We start from the raw sequence: 8,538 nt of genomic DNA, 5'->3' as shown, positions 1-8,538 counted from the left end.
CACAGGTACTTAAAACTCATTAAGTCATTCAATAATATTTTTTTTTTAAATTAAGGTCTTAATTTGCAGTAAAATTCATAAAATGTGATTATCGTGGCATTTAAAATGCTTTATTAAAAAAAAAATTATATAAACAAAAAATTTCATCAGATATATAAGGTATAAATGGTTCGGTGTGTTTAAAAGGAACTGCTTTCAGTTGATCGTAGAGCCGTATGTTTGTAAAAGAGGCTTGAGGCGGAGAAAAAGCTAGAGAATGGGAAAATGCTAATTTCAACTAAAGTTGCTGGAAAACAAGGAATTCAGGACATGGCTGCAGCCTGAAGCCCGCAAAGATGATGAAGGACTTGTTTTGGATGATGAAGGTGTGTTTATATATATATATATATATATAAGTCATGCATTCTTGTTGATGCCATTAAAATAATTTCTAAGAGCATTCAAATAATTAAATTATTGTTTCTTTTTCCTGTTTAAATCCTGAAGCAGATCATGGCTTGTTTACAGCCAAAAGAAGGACTGGGTTATTTACTTTTGCCGTCGCCTTTTTGGAAACACAGGAAACAACAAGAAAAGGGACAAGAAGTGAGGGACAAAACCAATAATAATAATGATAGAACATATAATGGATGTCTATTCTATTAACTATTCTATTAACATTTCTCTATCTGTTTAATGGGTGTTTTATGTGTTGTCTTCTCAATTCAGAGGGCCCCCTGTCTGTCTTTGCCTAGGGCCCCAAATTTCCTTAGTCCGCCCCTGGCTATAGAATAAGGAAAGAATGCCATGTGATTTAAAGAAAAAAAATGTTTTTCAACATTTGTGACATTGACAACATTCATTCTAAACATCCACCTGTGACCTCAGTCTACAAGTCAAAGCTCTCCTCTGTACTTTGGGTTTTCATTCTTCAGCTACATCAGAGTTACGGCCTTTTTTGGAGACCAAAATTACAACAAAATAAAACTATATTTCAGTTTGAAAGATTCTCCCACAGTGAATAGTGAATTTCTCCCAAGAATCGAGCCACATGAGGACATTCCCGAAAGATGTGGAAGTGGTTTGCTAATGTATGTCCATGCAGCCTCCAACAGCTGGTCTGTTGAGGATATGAAGTACTTTGTGTCGAGGAAGAAAAATAAGGGCTCATATTACCTCCAGGACACTTGCTGCAGACCACACTCTGCCCTGCACCATTCCTTATTATTGTTGGACTCTTCTCTCTTTCTTCCTTTTATATAAAATGTTTTTTTGTATGTCCCCTTAAAGAAAAAGTCCGGCCAGCAATGAATAATCAATAGATCATTATTTATACTTAAAACTAATAAGTTTGCACTGATTTAATGAATTTAGCCTTAATCAGTAAAAAAATAAAAATATAGTAACCCCTCCCTCCTGCCATCTTCCAGCAGTGACGTCACGGTGCGGTAAGCCTAGCGCCATTCTCCCCGCTTTACAAGCAAAATCAATGGGAACTACTAGACACATCTGCAATCAACAACAATTATTGAAGATTTCCAGAGGACTTCACCATTGAAATTCACCAGAGCTATAGTGAAACTGACAATGCCCACGTGCATGGCAGTACATCGGGTAAAAGTGAAAAAAAAGTTAGTTATTCCACCTTTCCGATTCCTGATCCTCCACGGACGGGTTGGTCGTTGGATCGCCAACTTGAAGAGGGAGGATTTACCATCGAACTTCTGGCCAGAGAAAAAACCCGTAATATGTAGCCAACATTTGGAAGAAGAATGTTTTCAAGATGACTTGGATAATAGCGCGTTGTGACAAACACCAGATACAGCACTGGGACTTGATCAACAGCCGATACCGCACCGTGACAACGTCACTAACCAGTAGGTGGCAGTAGTGTTCTTTGACAAACATGGATGCCTCCAGTAAAGCACATTCAAATGCAAATTACTCTGAATTAAAAACACTGATCATTTATTGAACAGGATGGAAAAATTTCATATTTAAAGTACTTTCAGAAGTTTGTATTCTGAATATGAGCAGACTTCTCCTTTAAGTCCTGTGGTCTTATGGAATTTGGTGATTATTTTTGTAGTGTACATATCTAGTGTTGAGAAAAATCTCTGCGTTGTAGGAATCCTTACAAGTTTACATAGAGAGGCTGAAGTTTGAGATCTGATCCTGCTGGCCTTTTTTTTAACTATACATAATACTGCATTCCCAGAATGTTGACTGGGTTCTTGTTGGGGCTTGGAGTTGATTACGTTTGTGATTTTATTTTGTCCACAATGGCCCGCTGGTCCCCTACAATTCCATATTAAACATCAATATTTGTACTTAAATATTCTTTCCGTCATAATTTGTGGACATTAAGATCTAAAGAGAAGCGCCACCTCCTGGCCAGACCCTGTAATTTAGTGAAAGGATGGAGTGAGAGTAAAAAAATATGCATGAGGGGGGAATTGCAGTGGCTGGTAGTTGGAGGGGATTCTGCTGGGAGTGCCAGGGTAGTTGCTATTCAGCTGGCGTTATACTCCCCGCAGCAGTGTGTCGCAGTGAATTTGTCGCAGGTAGGACGCAGATATTTTAGATTTTCCCCCAATTTTGAAGCGTGTTCTGTGCTATGTTATTCCACGCCACAACGCAAGAGGGACAATACGGAAACTAGCTGAGGGTCTAGATACGGCCGAGGCCCTGAGGAAGTGGGGGCAAGTTTGTGCGACAACAGAGGGACATGAGGGCCAAAAAGAGCGGGGATCCGGGTGGAAAAAGGGTCCCAGCGTTTTCGCGCACCTTGCTCCTCTAGCTGGCCTCTTCTAGCACTTCTCTGCATTCACTGCGACAAACACTCAGACGGCCTGGTTTCTGAGTATAAATCGTTTGTGTATAAATTTATTCAGCAGCTCCCGGTTGTAAAAAAACAAAACNAGCACTTCTCTGCGTTCACTGCGACAAACACTCAGACGGCCTGGTTTCTGAGTATAAATCGTTTGTGTATAAATTTATTCAGCAGCTCCCGGTTGTAAAAACAAAAACAAAAAAACAAGCAAACAAAAAAAAAACCTTGCTTTGGTTGCCATGGTTAAAATAACAGAACAAAAACAATCCTTCCATCGACTCGCTGCGTTTTCTTTTCTGAAATCCTTTGAAAGATGAGCTTCTAAAGCAAGTCGCTGAATTGGTTTTACGCGGTTACTTAAATTTCAATCAGATCAAATTAAAACCCAAAGGCATGTGGAGAAGAAAAGACTTCCTGAACTGGAACAATCCCTGAAGGATTTGGGTGGATCCAGGGACGCCGGCGCCATCGTTGGGTCTGCCACATTAGGTATAGCTTTGTGACTCGTACAGTAAAAATCCTCCACGTTGACTTGAAACAAGCAGGCAGATAGAAGCTCCTCCTATTTGATGACGTGCTAAAGCGGGTGAGGTGCTGCCCCCCGTTGGCCAGTTACTGGAACAAACAGCGTGATGAAGCAGAAAAGACGATGGAAGCACGTTTAGATTCAATGCACTATTTGGCATAAATCTTTCACGTTGAATCGTTTTCTTTGCTCCACTTGGCCAGTTTCCTTTTGCAGATAAATTCAAACATGGAAGACTGCGGCTAAATGTTGTTTGAAACAGAAATAATTCAGAAAAGGCTGAATTACTGGGAACATTCCTCCAGTGAGCTCTCATCCTTCCTCCCCAGTAAGGTGGGTTTTCTTAGGGTACATTTCTACATTTTCATGAAAAGAAAACCCGATTACAGAACATCCTTCAGGAAACTTTCTGTGTGGTGAAGTAATGTCAGGAATCTATCTTTCCGTGTGCAGTGGTCCTGTTGCTGTTGGACCATCAGGACTGAATGTCCTCTCTAGCTTTATCATTGAAACGTAGCCCAGTGTCTGCCAGTTGCTTTGTTAAGTGTGAAACAAGCGTGTATAAACAGATGTTGTTTGAATAAAGTCAGTGTTCCTGCCTGTCCAAACAGCTGCAGTTCAAATGACGCAGCAGTTGAAAAAGCTCGCATAGAATTCAGCTTGAATGGGTTTTATTTCTGATCATTAATCGGACAGATCTGAGGGAAAGCATCATATCTGTTATTAATTCAAATTAAGGCAACCAGATAAAAAATATGCTTATAAAATGCTTAAAAAAAACTTAAATTACAACTTTAATAAGCCCAGTAGGATCTACTGAAAAAATCCTAAACAGAGCATAAGAAGAATTTAAAAAGGAAAAATAAGGGCTTGTATTCCCTCTAGAACACTTGCTGCAGACCACACTCTGGGAGGGAGGGAGCAATGAGCGAAGGAAGGAAGGAGCGAAGGAAGGAAGGAGCGAAGGAAGGAAGGAGCGAAGGAAGGGAGGAAGGAGCGAAGGAAGGAGCGAAGGAAGGGAGGAAGGAGCAAAAAAAGGGAGGAAGGAGCAAAGGAAGGGAGGAAGGAAGGAATGAGCGGAGGAAGGGAGGAATGAGCGAAGGAAGGGAGGATGGAGCGAAGGAAGGGAGAATGGAGCGAAGTAAGGGAGGATGGAGCGAAGTAAGGGAGGATGGAGCGAAGGAAGGGAGGAAGGAGCGAGCGAGCGAAGGAAGGGAGGAAGGAGCGAGCGAGCGAAGGAAGGGAGGAAGGAGCAAATGAAGGAGCAAAGGAAGGGAGGAAGGGAGGGAGGAAGGGAGGATGGAGCGAAGGAAGGGAGAATGGAGCGAAGTAAGGGAGGATGGAGCGAAGGAAGGGAGGAAGGAGCGAGCGAGCGAAGGAAGGGAGGAAGGAGCAAATGAAGGAGCAAAGGAAGGGAGGAAGGGAGGGAGGAAGGAAGGAAGGAATGAGCGAAGGAAGGGAGGAAGGAAGGAGCGAGGGAAGGAAGGAAGGAATAAGCAAAGGAAGGAAGGAAGGAAGGAGTGAGGGAAGGAAGGAAGGAAGGAAGGAGCGAGGGAAAGAAGGAAGGAAGGAAAGAGCAAGCGAAGGAAGGGAGGAAGGAGCAAATGAAGGAGCAAAGGAAGGGAGGAAGGGAGGGAGGAAGGAAGGAAGGAAGGAATGAGCGAAGGAAGGAAGGAAAGAGCAAGCGAAGGAAGGGAGGAAGGAAGGAGCGAGGGAAGGAAGGAAGGAATAATCAAAGGAAGGAAGGAAGGAGCGAGTGAAGGAAGGGAGGAAGGAAGGAGCGAGGGAAAGAAGGAAGGAAGGAATAAGCAAAGGAAGGAATGAGCAAAGGAACGAAGGAAGGAGGAAGGTTGAGCTGACCAATCAGAGGCCTTCTGTCTGCGGTCACCTCCAGTTTTGCAGCAGAGTGTCTGTAGAAGGGGGCGGGGCATATCTGCATTCACTGCGATGCACACGCAGACCACCTGGTTTCTGAGTATAAACCAGCCTTCAGGTTTGCTCCTGGTGTTTTTAGGATAAAGTTTGAACTTTATATGCATCAGGATACAGAAATGAAGGATTCTAACACTGAACTATTCATGTATGAATCTAGATTTCTAGCTTAGTTTTTAGGAACTTAGAACATAGAGCTAATTAGATAGAAGCTGAGCTGAAAGGACCAATGATGATGTTATCATCGTCTTAATGAGGAGCTTAATGATTCCCACCTGCTGTCAACATGTCCTCCCTGGTTCATTTCTCTCCTCTTCTCGTCTTTTGACATCATTTTTTGCTTTCTTCATATTTCCTGCTCCTCTGCACCATTCAGTTACTAGCCACTGGAAGCTGAGCCAAACTGACTGGAGGGAAAACCAAAAAGCTCTCGTCTGTCCAACACTGCCATCTGGTGGTCAGGGAAAGATAGACGTTTGGAAGAAATCCCTCTGATTCTTTTTTTTTTTCCTTTTCCTGATTCCAACTTTTAAAGGGAGAAGCTTTGATTCTGTCATCGCCCTTTTCTCCCATGTTTGTTCCTAAACATTTAACACCCCCCCCCCCCTTTAAAATACATGCATTTTTTTCATGCTTTATTTATTGACTGAAGTTATTTATTTTCAATATTCATAAATACTTTTTAATAATAATATTCTATTATTTAATTAATTGTTTTGAAAACATTTTTTGCTCTTTAAAAGGGTTTTCCATTATGTTATTGTGCAGTTTATTACTGAGTGGTAAATTAAGAGAAATACTGATTTCCTGTTCCATTTCACAAAAAGATTGTAAACATAGTGTCTGAGCTAGAGAACTACATTTACAGTATTTTTTTTATTTTCATTTTTTGGACTGATTCCATCACAGATTATTATTACAGGTTACTTTTGACACCAGACTAACTGATGCGTAGATATTTTCTTTCTGTCTTTCTTTTATTGGGGCGGGGGGTTTATTTCAATACAGTTTTTCTTCCGCTACATGAGATTTATATGAGAAAAATGAGACGATAATAACGAGAGTGCATGCAGACCTTCACCAAGCAGCACATTTTGCCCCATATTAGGACTAAAACTGGATCATCACCAAATGTTAATGAATTGTTCTTCTGCATGAAGCCCACCTCCGGTAACAATTTCCTTAAAATCCTTTCATAAGTTTCTAACCAAGAACCAGTGTGTTTCTGCAGCCTCTGGTGTTTGTTCTGCTCCCTCCTTCAGTTTCTAACACATAACCGTCCATTTAGAGAAACAAATATTTTCAATAATATCGTGCACACAACATTGTTTTAAAAAAACTTGTCATTTATATCAACCCTCATAAATATGCTGTCAAGCACCATAATAAATTGTAAACATGACGTTAAGGATTTTCTGGTGCATAATTAACAGTTATCAGAAATCCCTACTACGGTCAGAGGTTTTAGAAATAATTGTTTTCTGTGATAAAAACAGGATTTTTAATCACAGAAGAGGCCAAACCATCGGGACATATCTGCGTTTTCCCTCCCTGTAAACAGGGTCTCTCTATCTAAACCAGTTTGAGCTCCGTAGCGCTGCTGATTACCAGATTCCCCGGTAGAACCGTCCTGATCCATCTGCTCCGGGTCGTTTTTTAACTTAACATCGCAGTCATCCCAGAGTTAACCCCTGCAAAGTCAATACTGCGTCACATCAAAACATGAATGGAAACGAAAGAAAATCCTCCACCTCCCAATGTTTGAACAGCGTTTATCTCTGGAGGCACAAATAAAAACAAGCAGAGCCGCCCAGGAATGCAGCTCGTTAACAGGTATTAAGTTTAAAAGAGGCCAGGCAGCTGCTGCCTCTGTGCGTGTGTGTTTACACCCGCACCGCTCCTCTGGGGACGCTTCATTTATCAAGCATCTGTTCACATTTAGACGGCTTTTAATTCCCTTACATGGGGCAGTCGCTGTGAAAATCTTACTGCTGAAGGATTGTGGCTTTTTTAAGGCTTTCTTGTAAAAATCAGAGTGAAAAATATGCCTTACAGTTTTATTTATGAAGTTTATATAATTGTTAACTAGGCTTATTTACTTTTTAACTTTACTTTTTAAATTTTCAATTAGCTTTTTACCTTTTTTTCTTGTTAATAAATTTTTTTAACTTAATATACAGAAGGTAATATATCATATATCATATATCATATACACACACATATATATGCAAGGGCTCATCTAATTGGTCAAATGCCAAAATAAGATGAACAGCCACGTAGCTGTATCTTTGCTGAATGGCTGGATATAGATCTCGTGCTTCTAGACCTCACTGAGGGACAGAGGCACTCTATTTGTAAGGTTAGGGGTATGCAAGTGATCAAAAACGCTAACTTGCCCTATAAAGGGTTAACCATGAGGTCAAAAACACTTTATTTTATTGCAGTAATTCAATACATTCAAAAAAGTTCATTTCTACGGCTTCCTCCCCCCCTGCAGTCCCACCAGCCCCCCCATAGGGGGCGTGCCTCGGTATTTGGGAACCATTTTTTTAATGAAATAATACAGTTAGTAAATTCTGTCTAAAAAGCCTCTGTAGAAGATTGTAGACATAAGCATAGGGAGGGTCTGACGGGTGGAGATGTTCTGATGAGTTTTTTGATTAACGACCTCACCTGTGGAGGAACAGAAAGTCCAGTTTCCACCGCCTGCCACTTCTACTTTCACTGAATTATCTTTGAAAGAGTCAGTTGTCACTTCAAACCTTTTCCTCCATCCACCCTCCCCCACCACTTATTAGTTAATGAGTTGCTGCTCCAAGGCGGGATGAGAAAGAAAACAAGCTGACTGCAACAGAACGGCTGAGGAGCTCCTCAGGTTTCATAAACAGGCTCCTGTTTCTTTGCTTCATCGTTCCCGTCTCCAGCAGAAGGCCACATCTGCTGGTCAGATCCACGGTTTGGTTCGATGCTGTGACAGCTAAGCTGCAGTTTGGGTAAATGTAAACCCACAAAGCAACTCTTCATGGAGTAAAACATTGGTTGAAGATGTCAATACATAGATTTTCATTAAAACAAGGACGACTAATGATGAAGAAGAGCAAGATTAAGACTGTTGATTCGGATTCAAAGCCTTTAACAGGTTTCAGAGGTTTTTCAGCTGCCTACTCTATAGACCTGTTCTTCTATACCTATCATTCATCTGATGCTGTGTCCAGCTGTCAGTGAGCCCCTCACGGTGCTCCAATCGGAGACGAGCTCCCAGCACGGT

At 41.3% G+C, this 8,538-nt stretch overlaps 1 protein-coding gene across 1 annotated transcript in view; it reads left to right on the top strand.

The window, feature by feature from the left end:
* The window catches only part of gbf1 (golgi brefeldin A resistant guanine nucleotide exchange factor 1), an 83,936-nt gene that overhangs the window by 20,200 nt on the left and 55,198 nt on the right, over positions 1 to 8,538 (top strand). The window lies entirely within an intron of this gene.

The sequence above is a fragment of the Cyprinodon variegatus genome, unplaced genomic scaffold (assembly GCF_000732505.1).
Source record: "Cyprinodon variegatus isolate N-32 unplaced genomic scaffold, C_variegatus-1.0 Scaffold386, whole genome shotgun sequence".
Lineage (NCBI taxonomy): Eukaryota > Metazoa > Chordata > Actinopteri > Cyprinodontiformes > Cyprinodontidae > Cyprinodon > Cyprinodon variegatus.
This window is presented reverse-complemented; position numbering and strand designations above follow the sequence as displayed.